The 27,756-nt window shown below is 45.1% G+C and overlaps 1 protein-coding gene and 1 long non-coding RNA gene across 2 annotated transcripts in view; both read right to left on the bottom strand.

The window, feature by feature from the left end:
- LOC135374081 (uncharacterized) overlaps positions 1 to 6,885 on the bottom strand; it is a 35,177-nt gene extending 28,292 nt beyond the window's left edge. Inside the window, exons 1-2 of the mRNA XM_064607079.1 lie at positions 6,882 to 6,885; positions 5,752 to 5,834 (exon numbers count right to left, since the gene is read on the bottom strand). The gene's annotated coding sequence lies outside the window, so the exon portion shown is untranslated. The remainder of the gene's footprint in view (positions 1 to 5,751; positions 5,835 to 6,881) is intronic.
- A 6,660-nt stretch (positions 6,886 to 13,545) lies between these two features.
- LOC135374091 (uncharacterized) lies at positions 13,546 to 24,445 on the bottom strand. The gene is made up of 3 exons (XR_010416751.1): positions 24,337 to 24,445; positions 13,648 to 13,704; positions 13,546 to 13,577 (listed from the first exon to the last, which is right to left on the bottom strand). It is a non-coding gene; the product is annotated as an uncharacterized LOC135374091 (long non-coding RNA).
- Between the last annotated feature and the right edge of the window lie 3,311 nt (positions 24,446 to 27,756).

Consider the following 27,756-nt stretch of genomic DNA (forward strand, 5'->3'; position numbering starts at 1 on the left):
CTCATTATTTCATTGTCTACGTGTGGATGGTGTGCCGTTCATAGTGTTTCTCTGCTATTCATGCGTGCATGTTTCTTCTTTTGATAGATTCTTTTTCAATTATTTTCCTGCACGTGTCTGTTTACCGTTGGTACATGCGCCGTTTAGAGTGTTTCTCTGCTATTCAGCGTTAGCTCTGTGCTGTATTAAGTTATTCATCATGTGCCGTTCAAAGTGTTTGTCTGCTATTCGTCCGTGCATGTTTATCGTTTTGATAGATTCTTTTTTCATTTATTTTCCTGCATGTACCTCTTGTCTACGTGATGTGTTTTGGTTCTCTATTAGCGGTTGATTGTTTTGTTTCTCGTTATTTCCGTATGTCTATGCTGATTACTTAATAAGAAATTGATTAATTGTGTAATGTTGGAACTTATCTTTCCTATTGCGCTCGAAAATGTTCATAACTGTCAGGCGTACGCCTCCGGTCTTCAACAAATCAGGGCAGATATTATTATAGCTGGTTGTTGGCTAGGAGCGTGCTATACGGTGAAGTTCATTTTTTAATATATTTTCTGTGTTGGTTTCATAAAACAAAGTAATGTTTGTAATGTCTCTTAGAAAGAAAATTGTATGGGGTTCGACTAGATTAAGTCACGAGAAATAATAGATTATTCTCCCCTTCTGTTGTTTTGATTAAGAATATCTTCTTTGTAGTGTTATAGATTTTATTTCCTGTCCCATGGTCTTCCAGGTTCTCTGCTGTACACAATTAACTACATGTACCGGCACTTAAAGCTCCACTATGGTGGTCATGTTAGACTTTTTATAATAAAACTTTTAATTTTGATTGTAATCGTATTGATTAAAAATATCTTCTTTGATTAAAATGTGCTACTCCTCCTGCTTAATTGAAAACTTGCTTGATTATCACTAATAAAAAATGTGATACCCCTTCAATGCTATTGCATCAGATTTTTTGGCTGAGTTTTTCTCTTTCACACAGAGTCATAACATAATTCTCGACACTAATGACTTTAATAAATATATTTTCACTTGTACTTTTGTGTATGGCTATCCTTTGCATGTCTCTGCATGTAAACCGCTCACCTGTTGTAGCGGGAAAAAATTGTGATTGAAGTCGGCACAGATTGAAAAATGGCGAAAGAAGTCGGCCCAGGCTGAAAAATGTGAGCGGGTAAGCGCGCACGCAGCCCTCCGGCCACGCTCCGCCCTCCGGTAAGAGCCTCCAGCCGAGCGCCGCCTGCTGGGTGCGGGAAAAAATACGCGCAGGGCTCAGGACAGGGCCCAGAGGTCCATGCTGCTAACTGGACCGCCCGAAGCCTGGACCCCCCCTCCTACTACTGAGAAGACCACATCAACGAAGTAAGAAACCAATTCAACTAATTGGTTTAGTGGGCGTCAATGAGAAATGTTGATTTCCAATTGATTTAATGAGATCCGACATGTTGTGTATTACAGACTGCGTCAATAGAAGGAATGAGGAACTGGCCTAATGTGTATCAATGAGAAACTAATTTCCAATTGATTTAATGGGATCCAACATGTTGCATTGCCGTCACTAGAAGAAGTGAGAGGTCAGTTGCCCAAGAAACGAGTGTAATGGTGACCAGCAGTACATCATCTCTCTCAAATTAAGTAATAATATATGATTAGAAAGCACGCTGTACGTTCGTGTCGGCAACTAATTCGAACCATTTCAAACTATTGGAATTCCAGAACATGAACCGTATAGAAAATATCGCAAGTGGAAGTTGAATGAAAATTTGAAATGAAAATTTATTACGAACAAACCTAATGAGGAGTCGAACAGACCGCTGGCCGCGATGTCGCCAACAGGGCAGTTGTAATACATTTCCGTGCCGCACCACATAGTGAATCGTGCGAGTTGAAAATAGTTCGCATTATTTCAAATGTTTCATATTATCCTCGAAGTACACATGCCGTGGTTCCTTGGTATTGCACCTCTTACTGTAAGCTATTAGCATTCCGTACAAAATTCAATGAATGTATGAGGACGCTTTCTCCGGAACCGTCGGGACCACCACCTGACGGATTAATCAGTCTCTCACGAAATGTTGGAGCGTTGGGATGTGTGTGGTCGCTCACAAGCAGTTGGCGTCATTCGTGCTTGATTTCGAGGATTTGATCCGTGTCCAAGGTAAGAATCGATTTGTCAAGCATTCGCGTTGTTTGAACGCCGCTTAGCACGTTTTTACCCCTGGTCGCAGGCACTATGGCCGTTGGTGGGAGGATCGTGCAGTCAGTGTGTTGCCACCCGCCCTGCGTGCAACGGTACGTAATATATTTTGGCGCTCAGTTACGTTGACATGCTGCTGTTCCAGCACCTTTTGTATTATCCTCTGAAACGCTATTACTTGAAGGTTACACTAGTACGACACGGCTAGCATAGGGGCGTAGGCATTTGTCAGCAGGTGGCCAAAACGGAATCTCAGCGAAGCTGGATGGCCCTAATTTTCACGCGAGAAAGGCAAGCTGGACGGGGCATTAGAAATCTCCTACGAAGCACAGAAGATCATTATGTCTTCGAGCTTTTTTTTTCCTCAGCACTGTTCGGACGTGGGGATAGAACTCTATTGCTGTGTATTTATGTTTCATGTGCTGATGACTTGCAGAATGCTTTCACAACATGTAAGTGCTCAATTAGGTTTCTATTCTTGGTGTTTACTATGTCTTGCTAGCGATTTTCAACCGCTTGGTGAATATTCGCCCTTATGGGAAACATGTGAAATAACTTTCTGCTACTTGCAGTATTTTCACGTCTACTGTATTGTTATATGTGTAAGAATATAGGTTCACGCAGGAACACTATTGTGTGTAATTCATTTTTACAGCGAAAATATGCTTTCTGATGCAACAGAATACTCACTGCGCATTCAAAAAGTGTATAGACAATGAGAATTTCATTGTGACTTTAATGGCGAAATCCTTGCTGCTGTAGACTTTGCCAATGGGAAACTATGCTGGCCTCCAATGGGTGCGACCGAGCGCGGTTCCAACTTCGTTCCTATTGACATTTACAATGATTTCCCTAAATTGATACTTCCTAAATTCTTGTTTTCAATATGGTATTTGTCCAAAATTATCGATACGAAATGAGACATTTTGATCACTTTCAATGAGAATTGTGAACGTGATATCCTCTTCAACCGAATGAGATTTCTGGTCTACCTTGAATTGGACTATTTTGAATTTCCAGCAGGGATGCTTTCTCTCCTTTTCATGCGGCCACCTATCATTGCTGACGTAAAATCTAAATACACCACAGGTCTGGTAAACATAGGTGGGCATTTTGGTGAAACCTCACTCGCCCTCACCCTCAGGGCCCTCACGGGCTCATGCCCTCACTCGCCCTCACCCTCACCGCCCTCACGGGCTCATGCCCTCACTCGCCCTCACCCTCACGGCCCTCACAGGCTCATGCCCTCACTCGCCCTCACCCTCACAGCCCTCACGAGCACAGGCCCTCACTCGCCCTCACCCTCACGGCCCTCACGGGCACATGCCCTCACCCTCACCGCCCTCACGAGCACAGGCACTCACTCGCCCTCACCCTCACGGCACTCACAAACGAAAGCCCTCAGGGTATTACCCTCATAAGGTCTCCTGTGAGTGCACTCATGAGGTCTGAGGGGCGCCAAGTCTCTGTGAGTGAAGTCACTGGTGAGGCCTGAGGTGTGTGAGGTCACTACGAGGGCATTCAGAAATGAGGTCAAATGACGCATACCAGACGCGCGCAAATTAAATTATGAAGGCATTGATGACATTGTTCCAGCGACACAACCACCGGCTGTGTACACTTTAAAGGGCTGTTGTGCAATTTCGTCTACATCGCTCTGGGAACACAGCAAAGCGTCCTGAGCTGACTGATTAGTTGGTGATATGGTTGTAGTGACCCAACTACCGAGAGGGTGCACTTTAAAGGGCTAGTGTGCCGGTTTTTAGCAATTTCGTTTACGTCGCGCTGGGAACACAACAAGCCTCCTGAGCTGACTGATTACTTCATGACATGGTTCCAGCGACCCAACTACTGGCAGGGTGCACTTTGAAGTGGTGGTGTGCACGTTTTTACAAATTTAGTCTATGTCGCGCTGGGAACACAGCAACGCGTCCTGAGCTGACTGATTAGTTGGTGATATGGTTCCAGTGACCGAACTACCGGCAGGGTTCACTTTAAAGGGCTGGTGTGCACGTTTTTATAAATTTAGTCTATGTCGCGCAGGGAACACAGCAAAGCGTCCTGAGATGACTGATTACTTGGCGATATGGTTCCAGCGACCGTACTACCGGCAGGGTGCACTTTGAAGGGCTGGTGTGCACGTTTTTACAAATTTAGTCTATGTCGCGCTGGGAACACAGCAAAGCGTCCTGAGCTGACTGATTACTTGGCGATATGATTCCATCGACCCATATACAGGCAGGGTGCAGTTTAAAAAGCTGGTGTGCCGGTTTTTAGCAATTTCGTCTATGTCGCGCTAGGAACACTACAAAGCCCGGCACAGTTGGCTGTGTTCCCAGCGCGACGTAGACGCAATTGCTAAAACGTGCACATCAGCCCTTTAAAGTGCACCCTGCCGGTAGTTGGGTCGCTGGAACCATATCACGAAGTAATCAGTCAGCTCAGGAGGCTTTGTTGTGTTCCCAGCGCGACGTAGACGAAATCGCTAAAAATGTGCACACGAGCCCTTTAAAATGTACCATGCCTGGAGTTGGGTCGCTGGAACCATATCAGTCAACTCAGGACATGTGGTGGTGTTCCCAGCTCGACGTGAACGAAATTGCTAAAAACGGGCACACCAGCCCTTTAAAGTACACCCTGCCGGTATAGTTGGGTGGCTGGAACCACGTCACCAAGTAATCAGTCAGCCAAGACGCTTTGCTGTGTTCCCAGCGCGACATATACGAAACTGCTAAAAACGGGCAGACGAGCCCTTTAAAGTGCACACTGCGTGTACGTGAGTCGATGGAACCATATCACCAACTAATCCATCAGTTCAGGACGCTTGGCTGTGTTCCCAGTGCGACGTAGACGAAATTGCTAAAAACGAGAACATCAGCCCTTTAAAGTGCACCCTGCCGGTAGCTGGATCGCTGGAACCATATCACTAGTGCCTTCATAACTTGCCCACGTCTCGTAAGCGTCATTTAACCTCATTTCTGAATGCACTCACACTGACCTCACACCCCTCAGGCCTCACCAGTGACTTCACTCACACAGACCTGGCGCCCCTCAGACCTCATGAGTGCACTCACAGGAGGTCTCATGAGGGGCAAAACCTCATGAGTGCACGCACAGGAGACTTCGTGAGGGTAAGACCTCATGAGTGCACTCACAGGAGACCTCATGAGGGTAAGAACCTCGTGAGTGCACTCACGGATGGCCTGATCGCGGGCTTGCCCTCACTCACCCTCACCTCAAAGGCATGAGGTGAGGGTGAGGGGCACTCATGAGGGCCCTCATGAGTGAGTTCGCCCAGCTATGCTGGTAAATGGTACGGTGATATTATACTGAAGCTTGTGGAACAAAACGATACAGCGATACAGCTTTAACTGTCTTCTTTCATAATGCTATTTGACTAGGTTTGTACGATTATATTTCACGCGATTTTAATTCTTGCCTGAAGAGCACCGCTCACATTTCTGGACATGGCTCCTCAAGATGAAACTCACGTTATGTCTTGAACTAATCACCGCGGGAAATCGACTATAGCCTCTCACACTGAGTTGTCATACCTGTGAAAGCAAATATGACAGCCCCACCTATCAACAGCAAGCCCAGCGCAGCAACGGATATTGCTATCACTCTCTTGTTGGAGCTGCAAGGAAATCAGATTTCTGAGCAAACAACATTGTAGGTAGCACTACCCTGAGGGTATAAGGAGGAAACACGTAGCCAACAGACCCGAATGGACAAACAGAAACCACCAAAATTATAATATGTTCTACAAGAAGACCCTACGTACGTGCAGGTAGATTCATCGACAGCTGACTAATACAAAAGTAGTCACGGACTTGTTTGTTCATAATGACACGGGTTGTGTCATCTCTCACACTTAATCCAACACACTTAACATAACCTGGCGTTGGATCCAAATGCTCAGGCAGTCTGAGCAAAAAAAAAAGAAAAAAAAAAGAAGAGTGTTTTTTTTTTTTCAACTTTCGAACAATGTTCGCATAACGGATTAGTGATACAGCATTTACTTCCCCCAATGTAAATCTTGCTGCGCTGAAGAACAATGTCTTTGAATGCTTTAGGTGACAATTTTTCCTAGAGGACTGCGGCATGAATGATGTGATCTTTGAGGGTTTGTGACTTACACCCTGGAAGTGTGCTGAAAGCTGGGCGGAGAACCTGCTTTTTCAAAGGAATGTAACACTTCGTGAAAAACGGGGTCATTATACCTATGCAATTCTGCACAAGGTGCATGCCGTGGTAGATGATTCAGTTACAGAATTGCTTTCGTGGAGTGCCTTGCAGTAGGTAACCCGGGTGTTCTAGCCAGGTAATTTGTTGCCGAACTGAATTCTTAAGGATATGTAGATGTACACTAGCTTTCTTTTCAGAGCAGAGTGTTTCAGCAGGGCGTGAAAACGCTATTGTTCACTGGTTCAATGCGACAACACAGTCCCGAAAGTAAGGCTTTCGAATCAACCCTGCCGTGTCAAGAGAAGGGCTTATTCCAAAAACCATAGGGGAAAGAATTGGGGCCGGCCAATGTTAATTACAAAATTTCTCTTTCATCTTACTTCTTTGCTCATTAAACACTGAGCTAAATTCATTTTCAATGTTTGTCGTCAGGTACACAATATACCGAGCACGCTGCTTGCTTTGGTTCAATAAAGGAGAAATGATCAGTACTTACCCTTCTTGACCTAAAAATTCCAATAATAAACATATGAAGTCAATGTGGTAACACCTACGAGTTTTTTTTTTTTTTTTGTAGGTGTCGTTACTCGACTCATGTTCACAAGCCTTACAGTATTTATTTATTTATTTATTTATTAGTTTCACGTGCCCGCCAACAGCGTGAGCCTACATAGAGGTGCACGGAAAGAACCAGCAAAGAAGGTGCAAAGACCAACTTACAAAACGATAAAAAGTTACAAAGAGGATAAAAATAAAGTAAAATTAGCAAAAATGTCCACACTATTGTTCTCAATGTCATTAAAGCAACACTGCATGCGCGCCAAAGGAGAAGACGGGTGACAAAAACGTGGATAAAAAGTACGATGAACTCTACAATGTCTAGATGGCGCATGAAAATCGACACTGGCTAACAATAAAGGAGAATCTATTTTACCATGCACGACATTGAACAAGAAAGTCATATCCCGAATATAACGACGTTGCTTCAGTGATGTCATCTTAAGCTTCGCAAGGAGGTGATTGTATTCATAAAACCATTTTCTTTGTGAATACCTATCGTAAATAATTCGCACAAACTTCTTTTGCACATTTTCGATGCGATCTGAGAGTGTGTTAGAGAGACAGTTCCAAACGACGGATGCGAACTCCAACTTGCTTCGTACTAGACAATAGAACAGGCAGACAACAGTATGAAAGTCTCTAAAATTATTCGATATGCGACAAATGAAGCCCATCATTCTCATTGCGGAGCAATACAGGAATGACACATGGTTGTTGAAATTCAGTGCCGAATCGAAAATGACCCCAAGGTCACGAATGGTTTCCACTCTCTCTATTTGGACGCCTTTAATGTCATAATCAAACAGTAATGTCGATTTTTTCCTTGTATAAGATACAACTTTGGTTTTTTTCACATTTAGAGACATGCCGTTTAAGTAACTCCAGTCGCTGATTGCATTTATGTCTTCCTGAATAGACAGGTGATCGCCGTAGCAAGATACGGAACGAAAAATCTTAACGTCATCAGCAAACATTAACAACTGGCAATGTTTCACGACACCGGCAAGATCATTTACAAAGACCAAAAATAAGAGAGGACCTAGATTACTTCCTTGCGATACTCCAGATACAGACTCGAACGGAACGGAAAAAGTTCCGGCAACTCGTACCACGTTCCTCCTTCCGAACAAGTAATTTTTCAACCATTGACAATATCTATTACACAATCCAAACTGACAAACCTTTGAAAGTAACAGCTTATGGTTAACTCGATCAAACGCTTTCTTGAAATCAAAATATACCGTGTCAACTTGATAACGTTTACAAAGAAGTGGAGATGTGTAATTCAAGAAAGAGCATAAGTTAGTTTCGACAGATCTGCTTTTCATGAAGCCACACTGCTCAGGACAGATTCGTGTACAAAAATGCGTGTATAATCTATCGTGAACTATGATCTCAAAAACTTTTGAAAATGCACACAGCAAGGAAACTGGTCTATAGTTATTCACCAAACAAGGGTCACCTGACTTGTACAAAGGGACAATTATAGCTGTCTTCCAGCATTCAGGAAAAACGCCAGAAGACAAGGATATATTGAAGATGTGAGCAAGTGATTGCACGAGCAGTTCGGAACAACCCTTGACAATGAAGTTCGGGATTCTATCTATCCCACAAGACGACTTAGGTTTCAATTTCTTTCACAAGACGACTTAGGTATCACTGTTGTCAGGAGTACAAAAGATTTGACTTGAAGCTAGGGGGCAGGAACTATGATGGTTATTGGTAATGCCTAAATGAGTGTGTGTGTGAGGGGGGTCATGAATAAACAGTACCACCTATCAACATGCAAAATTTGATTGCTCCCATTTTACTATTTCTGTGTTATAACTGATTTGTTCTCGCCATTTGGGTATTTACTTATTTCGTTATTTACCAACAGCTGGGAACTCTCTCACCACCCGCAAATTTTAGGCCATCTTATGCACAAAGCCACACTTGCTTGTCCTCTATCCATATTCTTTGTGCCAGTAGGGAAGACCCGAGCTCTGCACGACCCGACTTTTCTTGGCCCGACCCGGCCTGCGTTTTCCTGTTTTTATGCTGTCCGACCCGGGCCGATGACTCAGCGAATACCCTAGCATTTCCAGCCGTAACTTGTACATTTCTAGCGCCTATCAACCAAATTTGTAAGTATATTTATAGAAGATAAGGTCACAAATATATAAGATGTGTGGTAGTTCCTCCCATTCACTAAGCTTTGTTGACGTGATTGTGAAATATGTGAGGGGTCTGAAACAATGTGAAGTGACTTTGAGAAAGATCAAGATAACATCACATCACATAACGCAGTGTGCTTGTTTTTTGCAAATATATGAACAGAAATGACGCCGGCACGGGATATGAACTAATGATCATAATAATACACTAGTAGTCCATTCTTTTTACGTCCTGCACATATCCCAGGAATACACAGTATCAGATAGTTTTCAACGTCACATTGTGGACGTACAGATGCAGTCCGGTAGACGTCTTGGACATATGCGATGTGCGCAACTTTCCCACGACGCGCCTGAGATATTTCTGGTTTACTGGGATTCTAAGCCGAAAGCAGAATTTCTCTTAACCATTACAGAAGATTCGGTTTCTTATCGTTGCAAGCAACATTCAGTATGAGCTGACATTATTGTCTCACACTGATCTCGCACAGTGTGTGTAGATTGAAGATTCCTGCGAAAATATTAGATGTATTAAATGCCACCTGTCGAATAAGCTGAGCCACGCAAGGCAAAAGAAGAAATCGGAGCAGAAACTGTCTTTGTGCCCGTGTTACTATTAATTATACGTATTTGCTAACAAACTATGCTAAATGTACGCGTATTTCCAAAATTATACAGGGACAGTTTTTGGTTCTCTTTCCTACACTAGCGCTCAAATTTATTTTTGAATCTTTATGTAACGGCCCTGCGGGTACTTGAGGTACTCACATCAATAAACAAGTCAATAAATAGCCCTATACATAAATACCCAAAAGAGATATAATAGCAATGTCCGTAAGACATCCCACCTTCTGCACCTCATTGTCTCCGTAAATGTTCGTCAGATGTCCAAGCGGACTCCCTGTTTCACTCACTTGAACCTGACATAGGTTAGATATTCAAAGGACTGCAATGTGTTTTTGAGGTTTTGTATAGTCATCAATAGCAGAAACTCAATCGGGAACATGGAACATGGTTGCTTTTACGAGTTGGGCGGTTATCTCTCACCAGAAATATTCTGGTAAGACGTAACATATTTAACTTTTTCTCTACGTTTACAGGCAAGAACCGTCACCATACACTGCATGCCTGCTCCTGCACGGTACATTTTACACATGACCGACTGGGGGAAAATCCTATATCACCGACGCGATCACCAGTCTCACATATACTTATTCTCCTTGCATCAAGTACTAGCAGTCTGTAATCGGGGTACGCAGAAGACAGCACAGTGCGCAGGACTTCGAACTAAAGAAGAACACACTGACATAATACTTATCGTTCGTTCACACTTCCTTACATAATCGCTGTTTACTCTGATCGCGGTTGTCTAGTGAAACAAACACACAATGTCTGCTCTTAACATTCAGGAGCTAGTAACCATAGACATTCAAAACGTGAAATAAAACGAACTATTGGCTACATATGACGTCTGCCGGTCTGACAATCGTGATATATAAAATTTGGAGGCGTACGTTAATAGCACCTATCAGTGCTGGTATTTCATCATGCTTTTTCTAGGGGAAAACTTATTGAAAGTTGGGCTCCCGCAATGTCAGCGAGAAAGAACGGCGTATTAATCACTTGAGAGTCGAGGAAGCTCAGAGAGAAGTAGGTCAGGGCAACTGCGCAAGTCACTTTGATGGCTAATGGTACAAACCTTTGGATGCATCGCTAATTTATCCTCTACGGTAGCTTACAGCAAAGAAACGCGGGTTAATAACCTGGTCCGGCTATTCCGGTTACATATGTCGTCACAAGGCGCGTGGATGTGTTAAATAAAGGGTAACAACACACTATCTGTAAAATAAATAATTTGGCGAGAACGAAAAAAAATGCATATGTAGATTTGCTTTCAAAAGATGTTACTTCAATCCTACTGGCGTGTCTAGAAGGTCGACATTTACACGTGTATACCACCGTTCCTTCATCTCAACGTACTATTCTCGGTAGCATACATAGTTGGGACCTGCCTTTTGGTGCGGGATTAGCACTTAAACAAGTTACTCGTGTCTATCAGCTCGCTATATTCCACAAAATCTAACTGAAACGCATTATCCACTGTAGCAATGCAACCGTACATGAAACCAAAATTGAATAATCCGTAAGCAGGTGGCACCATCGAATTATTTTTGGTAAAGATCCTTGGGACATCGGTCAGGAACTGACAAGTGAGCCACTCATTTGCTCACTGATTATATAAAAATCTTAAATGTCTAATTTTACGGGACCTTCGTTTTACGTATGGGGACCTTCAGCGATAAATATTCTAAGCAAAAAAAAAAAAAACACGTCGATAGTTCGCGATTTTTTTAGGAATTGATCAGCTTGTGTTGACATATTTCTTTCGCAGAGCAGTGCACCGATCCGCTCTATGGAGGAGCTATCCGGCTGTCAATTTCGTGTTCATCCACCCGGTTCACATACGGGGGCGACGGAAGATTAGGAACAGCTGCCAGAGATGCTTTGGTGTCTTTCCTGTCCCTTATCAAAGTGACTGGTGAACAGCGCTTGCGGTTCTGTCGTTCCGTTTGCGAGATAACGTGCTATTATCATGGATGATCACGTATGCACCGCGAGAGCTGTGGACTAGTCGGGTAGAGGAAGACCAAGCGTCTCTTGCGATCTCGGGGATTGGACACCCCCGCCTGGTGTGCCGAGGCGAATGAACACGAAATTAACAGCGGGATAGCTGATCCAAACACCGAATCCGGGCTCTACTCCACGCAAGAAATATGTATACCCAAACCGGTTAATTAGTCGAAAAAGTCTAAGTGCCGATGTTTTTTTTTTATCTTTAGCTTTGAATATTTTTTGCTTAAGGTCCCGGCACGTAAAACAGTGCTTCCTGAGACACCCGGTATAGTGTGGGTTAACGAACGTAGTTTTCTTGTGTGTTTTGCAGCTTCCATCAGTGACCGTTTGTTATTTTGTGTGCAAGCGCTAGCCTATCGTCATACGCGCGGGCTTTAGTTTTGGTACAAATACAGATTGAGCTCATTGGTTTATTCGTTAGTGTTCCCCAAACATATGGATGACCAGCGATTACAAAATTGGACACTCGTTTTCGGAATACGGGAAGCATTGTTGGTAGTTTTATGCGTCTGGCTGTCTCTTGTTTTTTAGCATTCTACGTAAAGGGAAGCCTTCAAGTGCATTCCTGAGCACCTACCCTTAAAAGTGCATATCAACGTTTCTCTCGTGCTTTTCCACGAGGTACTCAACTATTCAACTTTAACAGCAGTCATCAATCTGGGAATTACGATTGTTTTTTGCTCTGTCTCGAAGAGGCATTTTTCGTGAAACGCCACCGTTGACAAGCTCAACATGCCGAGTTATCAATAACAATATTGTTGGGAAACGTACGGGGAAGGAATGACTCCAGCTGGAACACACGAAGGTTTATTGCTCAGACTGTTGACTAGCCAGCGAAACGAATAAAACATGCGCGAAGGAGCAGAGGGTGGTCGGGGAAGAGCATAGTTGTCTTCCACAGTTCTTCCACTCCCCGACATGAGTAAAAGACATGAGTATTAGCTCGCCTATACTGCAAAGGGTACGACCCCTAGGTCTTCAAAACGGCGGGCAGATGGCATTGCGGAGCTGTACTCCCGAGTCCACCTAAGTCCAAAGACCTTCATGGTGTTTTGTAGTTACACACGTTATGACGGTTCGATGGCTTTTCTTTTTCTTCCCAATACATGATTCCACTGAATTCTTCCATTGTTTTCTTCATTGACAGATACTAAGCGTTTGATATCGGAATCGTATGCTTGGCTTTTAGGTATCACACGATCCAGTAAAAGTATAATACCTAAAAGGCACAACAACAACAACAAATAAATCATGACTATGGCCTGGGGTGATTCACCGCTTGAGAGCAGTCCTAAAAGGCACACACACTCTTCATGTATGCATTTTACGATCTTGTAAATGGTCACAAGTAAATGTAACTGTATTTATGCGAAAAAAAAATAAACAACGAAAGTGTGTATTGCGCTCTTCATATATTTGAATGCAAACTAAATAGGTAATGCATCTAATGGTTACTTTAATATACTTGTGCTATGTGCTTTAGTACCTTTTTAATGTGGTACTTCGTACTACTTATGCGGGACACTTGGCCACCACTGCTTTGAACTGACTACGTTAAAATACGAACCCCACAGGCAGCCAATAAAGTACTACAGCTCACATGTTGTGTATTCTAACAGTTGGTCGTTCGGCGCATATTACATCTGTGCAAGGGATGTGTGCGTATCCGAAATAGATGTTAACCCTTATTTTGCCGACGGTAATTAGCTTGGTCAGGTCCGAACGATGTATCAACGCGCGTATCTCATATATTTCTAAAAGAAAGGATGCGCATGATCTGTTAGACAATATGAATTCAGAACAGAACATGTTACCTGCTCCTGCAGCTCCGACCGTGCTTTCTGCAAGTTCAAGAAAATGGTCATATAAAGGGAATCCGTTCAACACATTAGGCAGGGAAAGAGAACTTACGCGACATCTCGCTCGCCGACTCTACTCCACTCAAAGAACTCATGGAACTCGCGTCAGCTGCAAAAGAGAAGACATAAATGAGTTTGGAGACCGTTGTCTGGCACAAAGATTCACGAAAAAAGAGAAATTGTTGTGAACAAGTTCGGCAATTTTGGTTCATTTTCTTCAGTGTCGCATACGTGCTTCAAGATACCATAAACGATGTCCTTCTAGAACAGAGCACATCAACACTCCCGAAGTGAACGATGCACAAATGGTATGTCTTCTCCCATGGGATCTACCGTTTATCAGTCAACACAAATGCAAATACAGCTATTCACTGTTTCTATGCCTGGAATAGTGGCTGCACACATTAGGAGACCCGTGTATAACTACAATGTTAATCGACCGTAATACTTTATTCACATTTTCGCGCTAGAAATGTAACGCCCAACGTCCGCCGTATGTTTCCGCGCTCCCGACTTCTCAGATTGTTAATCCGTCTTCATCCGTGATCATTTCCACCATAATCTTACAGTAGACGTTGACGACAACAACGAGAGGAACTTCGAACATGAGGTATACCCACGCGTGGCCAACATCTGTCCCAGACCAGATCTGAATCTGATTGTTGAACTGGAATAGGTTGAAGTGGTACCACTTGGACAGGTCCTTGTTCGATAACAGTTCAACTGGTGCAAATTGCAACCGCTCCCAGTCTGAACTGGTACCCGTTGAAACTGGGCATGGTCGTAAACCTGATTCTTAAGGTGGGATCGGTTGAAGTGATCCCCGTTCGATAATAATATTACAGGTAGACATAGTAAGAAAAAAAAGTACGAACGGACGCAGCCGTTTTTCTAAACCGTCCTCCTTTACCAAGGTCTTGGGTCGCATTTTTGTATTAAGGATACATGTCACGTTTTCATTCTATTTGTTCTCATCACAAACATGGTCACATTGGTTGCTCGTCTTGAAACTCAGTCTGGTAATCCCGTATGGAATGTGGTTAGATACTTGCTTGCGCTTGCTTCCTGCAATACTGATGTTGTACGTTAAGCGCCTCGAATCAATTACAGATTGATTGTAAGTTGCTAAGACGTATGCCTCGCACCGTTGCAGGAGAGTTACGCTCCACTTTAGACAAGGTGCGGGTTGTGCGTGAAATTTGCTAATTTTGCCAATGATTCTGGCTGTTACCGCGATGTTCCCAATGAAGGTTGCTGAGGGATGCTCGCATATGTTTTCTATGATGGGTTGTTCTATGTGACTACCCGGATCCCAGACCAAGCGGGATATTACTATTTCACCATCGCCAGCAGCCGATGGCAAAGTTGCAGTATCTACACAAAAAATATAACAAATTGTACGAAAGAAAAAATAATGACCCGTAATATGATGCGTTCCTGTTGCCATGCTACATATTGAAGCCAGTTAAAACAAGACTGGTGTGGCAGTTACTATACGTACAGATCATTCATATTTGTCACTGGCTCAACTTGCAACACTGGACCAATATTGTCAGTTTCATTGGCACAATATCTGTCCGAGTTGTACGGCCTATATTGGAGCAATGTAACTTGTACTGGCTGCCAATGTTGGACCGATATTAGACCAATGATGGTGTACTGCTTGGGACAGATCTGGAGGACAATTAGAGCTCTGAAGGATGCGCCCCCACAAAACAATCCTCACGCGGCATTGGCTATCATTAAGGGTGTAGACGAAAACATGCTACCGACAGATTTCTCCGTCGTCCTGACGACGCCGGCGGCCGCCTCGACGACAGCGGTACACGGCAGTTTTGTTCAGAGCATGATGACATAAATTCACCAAGACAGGCCTCGGCCACCGGAGGTTATGGACCGCGACTTACTATAATCGAGCTGAAGACTGCGTTGAAACTTGTGAAAATCACCTATGCCGCACTGCCAAACCTTGACGAGCGATCACTCCAAGGTCTGCTTCATGTTTATAATACGTCTTGGCGACAGGGTTCCGTACCTTCTACCTGGAAGGAGACATTAGTCGTGCCTATCCTGAAACTAGGCAATCCCTCAAACGCTCTATCCTCCTTTCGCCATGTGAGCCTGACAAGCTCCATGGGAAAACTGATGGTGATAATGGTTTTGCATCAACGCGACTGGTGGCTCGAAGAAACAAGGTGTGTTCCCTCATAGATTGTGTGTTCCCTCATTTCCTCGCCACGGAAGCTCCACTGATCCAGCTCTCGACGTAGTCTCTACAGTCCAGCATGCTCGTGCTTATCGGCGGATTCTTTATTGTTTTTCCTGGACATCAAGTGCGCATATGATATCGTCTCGCACATTTGTGTGCTCCACGCATTTTCGTTTTTTTTTTTTTTACTATGTAGTCGACTCTTCAGCTGACTCCACGATTTTCTTACGAACCGAACTGTCGCTGTCCGCACATCCCACGGCCAAGTGCTCTGTTGATCAAGGCGCACTCAAGGAAGCAGGAAGGCCGATCGATAATTCCTCGCAAAGTAGTATTCTCTATCTATACCGATGACGTTGCCTTTTGGACAGTAGGCAAGTCACGACCAGCCATTCAACGCGGTTTGCAGCTAGCTTTAAATTCCATTCGTACCTCTCGCGACTTGGAATGTACCTTTCGCTCGAAAAATGCGTCGAACTCCTTTTCAGCCTCAAGGATATGGAAAATTTCCTAGAGTGGGTCGGTGCAAAGAACCTCGAGCCTGTACGTTCCCATCGCTTCCTTGGTGTGGTCCAGGACGCGAACCTGCGTTGGGCTCGCCACATGGAGCACCTTGAAACCAAAGTGCAGCGATGGCTTCCTGCAATTCAACCTCTTTCTGGCTTAGGATGGGGGCAGTGATCAACGCTACCTTCTAGCTGTTCAGACGGCTTTGGTGAGGGCGACTTTGCTTTACAGCCTTCCAATCAGACACATGACTTGTACAACGCCGTTAAATACCCTTTGGGCACTGTTTGCCCCAGGCCTTCGTTGCTGCCTTGGAATTCCAAGAATTGCTGTAACACGGCAAGTCCTAGGTGAAGCTGGTCAACTCCCGGTGGAGGTCCTTCGTGAGCGTAAAACGTCTCGACACTTCTTACGTTTGCGCGCGCACATTCCCCGTCACCCACTCCTCAGAAAGTTTCGGTACTGTCCTGAAAGTGATTTCCATCGCGTAGCGCAGAGGACACGCAGGGCTCTCACTGACTTCATAGCTAAGGACGTCTCACCCCGAATGTCCCCTGGTCTCTGCTTGTGCCACCCACCTGTGCACGTCTTCCGGACCTCTAGGAACGACGAGATCAGGTTCCCCCACAAGTCCTTCGAGATCACTTTTATGATCAGGTAGACGCGAAGTTTTCTACGTCTGCCGCAGCATGCACCGATGCCGCATCTCAAAACTGCAAGTCCACGTCGGCATATGTCATCCCATCCGAAGGTGCAGTGGAAGGACGTCACCCTTCGCATCAAACCTCATCAACAGCCGCGGAACTCCATGCCATGAACTGTCTGCAGCATATCGTTCACTTTACCCCACGGGATTGGGTCGTATTCACTGACTCAACATGCGCACTGCCAGCAAATGAAAATTCTGGCATCCGAGGCTCATCCGCGCGGTTGATTATGAACGTGTGAATGGCTTACAAACTTGTCCATGAAGCAGGGCACAGGCTGGTTCTTCAATGGGTTCCAGCCCATTGCGGTGTCAAAAGGAATGAAGAGACCGGCGGCACCACAGAAGCAGCTCTCTCGTCTCGGAGACTGACGCGTATTGCGCTGCTGAGAGGAGATCGTCGGTCCGTACTTCGACGCCTCGTGACTCCTTTTGCTGCCCGCAAATGGACCGCTGATATTGTCCCCCAGCCATGCTGAGCAGAGTTCATCCAGCGCTCACTTTCCGCATGCCTCGACATATCTCTCGTCAACATGCCGCATTAGTTCATCGAATGCGCCTCGATGTGGCTTTCACAGCACAGTGGCGTTTCCGTTTGAGGCAAGTTTACTCTCCCCACTGCAGTCACCGCAGTACTGTAGAAGATCTAAGGCACATTCTTCATCATTGCGCACACTAGAAACCTTCTCGAACCGTACTACCCGGAACCCCTAACGAGCTAGACTTGCGACCCCCTCTCACAAAATTGATTGGTCCCTGGCCACATCCAGCCCGCCAAAGCTCTACCCTCATAGCTCTCTTCACGGTTCTGGATACCATAGGACTTGGGTCCTTATTGTGAAGGGGCCCATTATTTCATTCCCCGTATCACCACCAGCAAAGTAGTACAGTATCGCCCCCGGCAATGAAACTCCCGAATTATCATGTTGTAATAAAATTGTTGTTGCTGTTGTTGTTTTACAGATTTTGTGACCAGATAAAGTTTCCATGCGCCGTTTTTTGCGCGGGACACAGCCATGCTATAGAACTGAATAACGTGAGAACTTGGGATACCACTTTTTGTGGAAAGTGACCACGAACGACAAATACCAACGTTATTTTGTGATCTGATTGACGGGCGTTTGGCGGGGGGCAATGCAAATGCGTTACCTACGCGGCATTTTGAAACTCGCTCTTTCGCCAGTTGCACATACACTACGCCAACCGAAAATATTGAAACAAACTATCACATCCTAATAGGAATAACCTGCTTCCCTTTAAAAATACCTGTCCCACTTTCTCGCGCATTATTTCACAACCAGAAACGTCTGATAACTCCTTCATAGTTAAAACCTCTCTCGTAATGATAGGCGGCATCTTCCTCGGAGCAGCATGACACTTGGAGTGCAAGGTACATTACAAAAAGGCCGCAAGCCATTCAGTGTGGCCACACCGAGGCTTCAAACGTCCGTTGCTTAATTCTGAAAAGCAACCACAACGCGCAGAGAGAAGGCCGCAATCATGCACGAGGTTATGGGTGTAATTACATTTCTCCCACATAAGTCAGTGACACACGGTGTTCCAAAGGGCCGTCTGTGTCTGAGTAGCCTACACTAGTTTGTGCTTGCACGTTCTGCTACATGCCTTTCTCTTGACATCAATCGGAAAGCCTAGCATGCAATGTGGTACCATATTTGGCGGAACCTCCTTTCAAAATTCTGTCGTCGCAAAGTGAGCTTTTGAGAGCAAATGAGAAAAGCGCAGGTATTTTCGCAAAATTCGCGAGTGCTCTTTTCCTCGCGTATTTAAAGTTCCGCGAAATATACGAACCAATGACAGAAAAATGCGCGAACGAAACATGGAAGAAATTTGATCAACGCGCTTGGGTAACTTACGTTCGCGTTTTTTTTTTTTTCATTGCCTTGCCTCACTATGTGTTCAGGTCTTCTCCGTTGTAATTGTGTTGCACATTGGACGACTGCTCTTATTTTTGGGGTGAGAGCACCTTTAACATGTTTGCATTCATTAATTAGCATATGCATATGTTTTGTAAGTATGTAGGCTACTTTCCCTTTATAAAACCGTGGCGTCGTCACTTCTGATGCATCAAGTAAAATAAGTGCACATTATATTGAATTTTAACATTCAGAACAACAGTTCAAAAACGTCCCACATTTGTCCCAATATGCCGAGGTGACATCGCAGGGATATACCTGCGACGTCCAAACAGTGCCCATATCCTGGTCTCCTGTATGTCGCATAGATATCTATGGGATATTCAGGCTGCTCCCAGGGATATCCCATTGTCCAAGATGGGATATCCTACAGACGTCGTCAGGACGTCTGTTGTTTGTTGGGTAAAAGTTGCCGCATCACTTATCGAGTCTTAATCGTACCTAGTCGAGGCGGTTACAACCCAAGCAGCACATAATATTGGACCCATATTGGCTGGTCATTGGCGATACGGGTCCAATATGGGACCCGTTTCGCCAAGATTTTCCCCATATTGGCTGAAAATGGGCAATATGGGCCCCATATTGCCCAGTTTCAGCCAATATGGGGAAAATCCTGGCAATATGGGCCCCATATTGCCCACTTTGAGCCAATATTGGGAAAATCTTGGGAATATGGGCCCCATATTGCACGCGTACACCCCACGTTGACTGAACAGGGTACGTAGCCGTGTTGTACAAATGCCCAAGCAGCACGGCAAGATTGAACGTTGAAGCGTGTGAAATACCCTATTCACTACATCGTTACATTCAACAACTTCCCGCAGATGATACACATTGTTCGAAACAGTCAACGTACTTGGCATTCCCAACGTAAAGTTCGCTAGAGTTCGACACCTCAACATTCCACGTCTTGAAAGTCGCCGCCATCTTCCTTCGCGATGCCAATGCCAATCGGTCGAGCCGACTGTGAGCAAGCGAGTTGTTTGAGCGTAATCACGCGTCCTACAACTAATGCGCATGCGCGACAGCCCGAACGGACGTTTCATAGGGCTAAAATGTCGCTGGGTGCTGTAATGGTAACGAAATTGCGGCAGGTCAAGTAAAAAACACAATGTTTGATAAGAAGGGATGGCTATTCTGTAAAGTTAGGTGATTTCAAGTTGCTGCAAGCAGTGTAAATTGCTCTGGCGTGTGTCCGTCACCGCCACGAAAGTGTTTCGCTGCTTTGTATTCTTGGAGCGGGTGTGGAAATTGTTAGTCCACAGAATATTACGATCCCAATGAAGGCTTCTGAGGGATCTTAGGTATTGGCAGTTCTGTGGGACTGCTTGTGATCTTCAGCGCGGGCGTAGCACCTGTTCTTCGTTTTTGTGTGTGTGTGTTTGGGCAATGCCGTGTTTCTTTCCTTTTCTTTCGTTCTTTTTTTTGCAGTGATGTGAACGTGGATCAATTAGATCCGCAGAAATAAAAAAGCAAAAATCATACAAAAGTAGTGAATATTATACAGCATAATGCTTTATTATTACACGGGCTCCCCGTAGGTGTTATCACAGAAATATTGGCAATATTGGCGCAAAATGGGCTTGCCAATATGGGCAGCCCATATTGGTCCAATATGGAGCCTGGTTGCACTCCCCATATTGGTCCAATATCGGCAGCCCATATTGGGCCAATATTGGACCCATATGGGTTGCCAAGATTGCCAATATTGGCCCAATATGGGCTGCCAATATTGGACCAATATGGGGAGTGCAACCAGGCTCCATATTGGTCCAATATGGGCTGCCCATATTGGCAAGCCCATTTTGCGCCAATATTGCCAATATTTCTGTGATAACACCTACGGGGAGCCCGTGTAATAATAAAGCATTATGCTGCATAATATTCACTACTTTTGTATGATTTTTGCTTTTTTATTTCTGCGGATCTAATTGATCCACGTTCGCATCACTGCAAAAAAAAAGAACGAAAAAAGGAAAGAAACACGGCATTGCCCAAACACACACAAAAAAAACGAAGAACAGGTGCTACGCCCGCGCTGAACATCACAAGCAGTCCCACAGAACTGCCAATACCTAAGATCCCTCAGAAGCCTTCATTGGGATTGCAATATTCTGTGGACTAACAATTTCCACACCCGCTCCGAGAATACAGAGCAGCGAAACCCTTTCGTGGCGGTGACGGACACACGCCAGAGCAATTTACACTGCTTGCAGTAACTTGAAATCACCTAACTTTACAGAACAGCCATTCCTTCTTATCAAACATTGTGTTTTTTACTTGACCTGCCGCAATTTCGTTACCATTACAGCACCCAGCGACATTTTAGCCCTATGAAACGTCCGTTCGGGCTGTCACGCATGCGCATTAGTTGTAGGACGCGTGATTACGCTCAAACAACTCGCTTGCTCACAGTCGGCTCGACCGATTGGCATTGGCATCGCGAAGGAAGATGGCGGCGACTTTCAGGACGTGGAATGTTGAGGTGTCAAACTCTAGCGAACTTTACGTTGGGAATGCCAAGTACGTTGACTGTTTCGAACAATGTGTATCATCTGCGGGAAGTTGTTGAATGTAACGATGTAGTGAATAGGGTATTTCACACGCTTCAACGTTCAATCTTGCCGTGCTGCTTGGGCATTTGTACAACACGGCTACGTACCCTGTTCAGTCAATATGGGGTGTACGCGTGCAATATGGGGCCCATATTCCCAAGATTTTCCCAATATTGGCTCAAAGTGGGCAATATGGGGCCCATATTGCCAGGATTTTCCCCATATTGGCTGAAACTGGGCAATATGGGGCCCATATTGCCCATTTTCAGCCAATATGGGGAAAATCTTGGCGAAACGGGTCCCATATTGGACCCGTATCGCCAATGACCAGCCAATATGGGTCCAATATTGTGTGCTGCTTGGGTGGAGACGGGGCAATTCGGCGATGACCCAGATACCAGCCGAGTAAGCACCCCTAATCCCAGCGGTCTCAATCGGAATGGCTCAAAATGAAGACAAATGCAACGGGTTATCTACTCAGTTGTGGAACCCCTTGATAACTTCTTCCTAGAAGTTCAAGGTGTAGGGCCTCTAAGACGCCAAATGCAGGGCCGACGCACCTCGGCATCGTGAATTTAATGTTCTGTGAATGATTGCATGGTCCAGGCTCCTCAGAAATTCGCGAATTATTGAGCCTGCGAATTTAACCTCTTATGAAGTGTAGCGCTATGTTCTTCAACGAAGTTCACCATATTTTAGAAGGAAGCAGACGAGCTTCGACGCAGGAACCGAAGGATAATTCTGCAAGGAATACATCGCCCTCTTTGCAGTAAATAAGCGACCGGCAAACGAAAGCGCGGGGTTTCAAAATGTTATAAAAATTACTTTCGTCCAAGCTCGGAGAGTGATCCATATCTGGGCGAACATAATCTACAGTGGATACACAACAGAAAAAGCAGCCTGATCCGGCCACGGCAATCGAAGCACAGCCTGTACGTGAACACGGAACACGCTCTCAAAAACATGCAAGACGCAGTAAGTAGCCTTATCAAACTTGAACTATGCATACGCAGTCTATCTCAACAAAGTAGTGAGACAGAGTGGATCGAACGCTATCTTCTTTGCGTACGTAAAGGACAGCGAGCGATGCGCTAGAACTCTGATATCCAAGGTGCGGTAAACGCAAACAGCCTGATCTGACATCAATAAAGAATGCCCAACGTCCGTAAACGCAATCTCCATAATGTGCAAAAATGTGCGTATTGAATAAGCTTAATTCATAACAAGCTTAATGTGCTTATGCAACCACAGCAATGAACGAGCGATCAAGGTGAAAAACGCAAAAACAGTAGCCTTATCTCGCCCCGGCAATGGATGCGGAGTGTAATTGAACAGTCTCCAAAATGTGCAAAACGGAAAAAGTAGTCTTACATAATCTCAGCAATGGCCGCATGCTCTACGTGAACAGAATCTGCGATCCGTGAAAAACTCAAAACGGTAATCCTAACTTATTTAATTTTGTATTTCTTCCCGGTTTGCGCCGCGAAGCAACGGTGGCTATGAGCGTCGTACAGATGTGGGGAGATGGACAGGGAACAGCAGGAAGGATGGGGATTAGTATGTATCCTGTGTCGGCTTCAGGGGGACTGTGCTCACATTCGTCCTGAAAGACTTCGGAAAACTTGAGACAGCACATTCAGCCTTGTCGCTGGTGGTTATCTTAACTCGCCTCAACTCGCCTCGCCAATGGATACGCAGTTTAAGTGAGCATAATTCTCCAAAATGAACATATCGCGTAAACTAGCATTTTGTCATTTCAGCAATGGGAGCGCAGTGTGCGTGCGCCCATTCTTATTTAATTAATTTTCTATCGTTTAATCTTGCCACTGAATTGCTGTTAATTTGCTCTTTTTTGCTCGCCTATTGCTACTAATAAATATTTTTGAGTTCAGCGGTCCAATAATATTCAGACGCGAAATCGGTTTTTGCAATTGGATTCTGTTTGGTTTCCGCGAAATAACGCTTCTCCTTTCAAGCAATAAAACGTGTTACATACCCGCTCAGATGGTTACTTTAATTTGTCCCAGTGAACTCTTTAGCGGACCACTTTGCACGAGCATCAACTGCTGTACCTTTGCCAGGACCGCGTCCTGCATCTACGTTAGGCGTAGCAGGCAATCTCTCTAGCAGCAGGCGAGAGGCAGCTTTGCCAAAGTTCGACCCGCACGGTACGTCTTTCTTGCGTAAAATCAGGGTTTTAACACCAAGCGCGAAATTTTGTATGGCGTAGCTGTCCGTGATTCACTGCATCAGGGAAGGTTTGATAGTTCACGCAACAGTCAGTTCACGGGCTTCCCAACCAATCACCACACGTCAAGTCAAACAACGTGATTTGGATTCGCGCCCCATTCCTTTTCACAGGAGTATTTTTTTTTTAACGGTGCGTCGCAATGCAGAGTTTTACGTAGCGAGATATTCAAAGAAACACGAACCATACGGGCCGGCCTTAAAGGAAGCACAGGTTGGGTCGTCTGCGTACATGGAATGTACCGCTCCACAGGTTACGCTACAGATCGATAGAAAAACGTTTTCAAAGACGCTTTCTTACACTTATTATATTTTGCGTTCTGTATTCCGTCCTTCGATTTGTAAAAGCCAGCAACGCACATGCCGAGTACAAACCGCCTTAGTCTTAACAAGCACCTGACTAGCGCACCTACACCGCTTCTTTTACGAACATGATTGCAATACGCTATCTCGCGTCACTCACAGACACTGACATATGACACTGTAGCACTGGAATGTATGGAAGATATTTCGAACCGACTAGGCCTCCGAATCTAAAACTTAGATATTAGTTTTTCTAGACCATAGTTTCAAGTTCGCTTACTCATTCTGAGTCGTAGATATATCCTTTCAAATAGGAAGTGCCTTTGTATCTTCTACCAGGGCTCACTCAAGGCTCACAGAGGAAGTGGTACGTCGTATGATGTGCGCTATTCCACGTCACGTGCAGGGTATAAGTAAAAGCAGCTTCTCAGGACAACATCGACGAAGTAGAAGATGTACATTAAAAATGTAGAAATGAAGTGCCTCTTCATTTTGAAAAGTATCTGAAAAAGGTAGTTTATATGGTGGTAACCCAGCTGCACTACGCCAACTGTCATGTTAACGGACTGCAAGTATGGTGACCATGGGTTAAAATAACTAAACACAAGGACACTCTGCCTCCGCTTGGTACCTCATTGGTACCTCATTGCGTAGAGTACATAGTCAATGTCACAAAGTCATAGAATCCCAGGTGCTGTTGACATGCTCCTCCAAAGCTTAAGTCTAAGAGGCAACAGGTATATCACACAGACGCCATCGCCCAGAAATGGTTGCTCACTTCAAGGTGAACTGTGCACTGCACTCTAACAGCGTGGAAGGTACGGGGCCATTACATCCAACGAGCTGTTACATTCATCGTGTCGTGACATCTATCGGTGGACGTAATGGCACAATAGATGTAACGGCTCGTTGGATGTAATAGCACGGTATGGATGTAACGACGCGCTGGACGTAACGGCCAAAAAATCTGGGTCGTCATGGGGGCGATGGGAGGTAAGAAGGTCAACGGGAGTAGAAGCCCGGATTAGGAATAGCAGGAGTGAACCGGTGACCCGCCTGTGTTCAAGACGACTACAACCCGCAGGCGATTGCTGTTCTTTTATTTCTTTCTTTGTCGTTTTCTTTTTATGGAAGGAATACCAAGCCGGCCCATGCCTGACTAACCTTTTCCCGATTCTTTTTCAATAAACAGCCCTTCCCCCCTCCCCCGGTTGCTGGTCAGTGGCGATGTACGTTCAACCACATTGCATAGTGCATGAATATCCAACAATAATGCGTCACTGTAGCTGACCAATAGTATTAGTTCCGCCTATCCTTTCTTTTCTCCCGGTCTCGCTGGCATGGGACGCGCGGACATCTGCATCCAAATTCGATGCGAAAACTTATCAAATTGCGGCGTTCATTTCCACCCCATTCTTTCCCGAACGAACTTGAAACGTGAACCAGTACAACCTAACCGCAGACAGTCTCAAAAAAGAAAAGAAACACGCCCATACAATGCAGCTTCTACAAGCATAAGATTACCCGTCACGACGGGAGCTTTGCTCAAGCGCTAACTTAACCTGCCAGCGTCACGTCCACAACGTGTGGCTGAAACATGTGGCAGACATTGAAAATAAAATACATAACTAAATGAATTAAGCATGAACGTGTCTTTAATGATCTTATCTGTGTGCTGCTCTCGCTATATAGTTGCGCAACGGTACCATTACAAAAGGTATAGCAGTGACTTAACAGCAAAAGATCACGGTTTCTTGAAAAACGCGGCATACTATATTTTACTGGTACATCAGTTACAAACAGCTCTTCATTCGCGGACTATAACATTATGTACATGGCAAAATCCCAACGTCTACCACGCGCTTCAGGTACGTTGCGACGTCTTCATATTGAACGGGGACACACAAAAAACAGCGGCGAAATAGTTCCATCTCTTCGGCATATCGGGCGTTCCTCTCGCGGATTCGTGGCGTTTGTAGCTCCAGCAGCGCTGCAGGGTCGCACAGCAGGAGCCGCAGCTGGTACTTTGCAGCGTGCTGCACCTTCTGGAAAAATGCAAGCAGTTACGCGAGATTTGGGTGCTAGTTCGGGAGTTGGTCATCGAGTTCATTGTGCCAACCCTCAAACACATTCGTGGTGCGTGCTCCGGAGTTGCTAAAGTGGTCCTATACGTCACTGACGGGAATGTATATCAGCCAAAATTGCGGAAGTAGGATATGAAGGGCTGCAGCAGAGCGCTCAGAAGAGGTGATTCTTGCTGAGGTGGATTGGAAATGAAAATCTCGCTGAACGAGAGACGGAAATGTTCGGGGAGGAAGGGCAGGTGCCTTACCACCCTGAACCACTCTCGTACTTCTTCATTGTCCTGCAGACGGTTCTCAAGCAAAGCTCGTCCCGCTTTCCATTTATCACCTTCGCATAATGAAAGGCGCAGCCATTTATTTTTATCGGCTGATTCACACGTACAGCGCTGAACACTGTCACTGCTGCATTTATAGCTGCAACTTCGACGTGAAACATCCAGTGACCTGAGCTTTGTAGTGTTCCCAAGTGGCTGAAACGCCGTAGGAGTGTGTCACGAATTACATCATGGGTTTATTCATGGGCGGCTGTGTCATGTCGCCTGGTGAGCGCAAACACCACAGGGTGACACTCTCCTCGTATCGCACAAGACAATCATTTACTATCTCCGGACAACAGGTCTATCTCCAAACAAGACAATCATTTCGCTGCCCGGGATGGAAACTCTGAACCGGAGGAATTCTTCTCGATTTGTTCTCGAATTATCCGTCGAATCGTCCAGGCAGCAACCATAACCCGTTTCTGGGTCAACCCGTGGGTTTTTCCCGGATTCAGGTGACTAGGTTTGTGCATCTTCCCAACACTATCTGGTATTCACACAACGTGATTCACACACAGGACGCTATCTCAAAGGTGAAGGAGATCATTCGCAAAAAAGTGCAGAACAGCGACATTCGCATGGGCACCGCACTCACCTATAGGCTCTCCTCCTAAGTTTGAAAACAATTAAGGAATTAACGACCTCAACACTTGCTGGCCACTGACGTAGGTGCGACAAAAAAGTACAGAACAGCGATGTTGGAATGAACCGCGTTTGTGATGGTCGATGGAAGGCGCTGCGTAACAAGCACAGAACACCGACGAGAACATTGAGCGAGTGTTCTGTGTCCGTTGATGTAATGGCTCGTTGGACGTACTGGACCGATGGATCTGATGACATGTTGGATGTACTGGCTCGTTGGATGTAATGACCCGTGGATGTAGTGGCCAAAATGGATGTGACGTCTCGTTGGATGTAATGGCACGTTGGATGTAGTGGCACGGAATCAGCGTGGGACACTAACCGGGAATCCACGTTCTAAAATGTGGTAATGCGTGCCAAACCCCGATTTGGAAGATTTGCACCAAACGTTGGGAGCAGTAACATTATTAATATCATGGCTCATTCATACAGATATATTAGCGCCACAATAATATATGTGTACTTTTAGCTGACCGACTCTGTTAGGAACATATGCAGCTCGCATGATGGCTTGTGGTGTCTAGCAATGTTCAGATATAGACCAGAAATTCATGTTGTACAATGTTGTAATGCGTGCATAGAACTCAAACTTGGAAGCTTTTGCATTGCACGTTCAGAGCAGTAGCATCATTAATCGCATTGCACGTACACATCAGA

The sequence above is a fragment of the Ornithodoros turicata genome, unplaced genomic scaffold (assembly GCF_037126465.1).
Source record: "Ornithodoros turicata isolate Travis unplaced genomic scaffold, ASM3712646v1 Chromosome42, whole genome shotgun sequence".
NCBI classification, from domain to species: Eukaryota; Metazoa; Arthropoda; class Arachnida; order Ixodida; family Argasidae; genus Ornithodoros; species Ornithodoros turicata.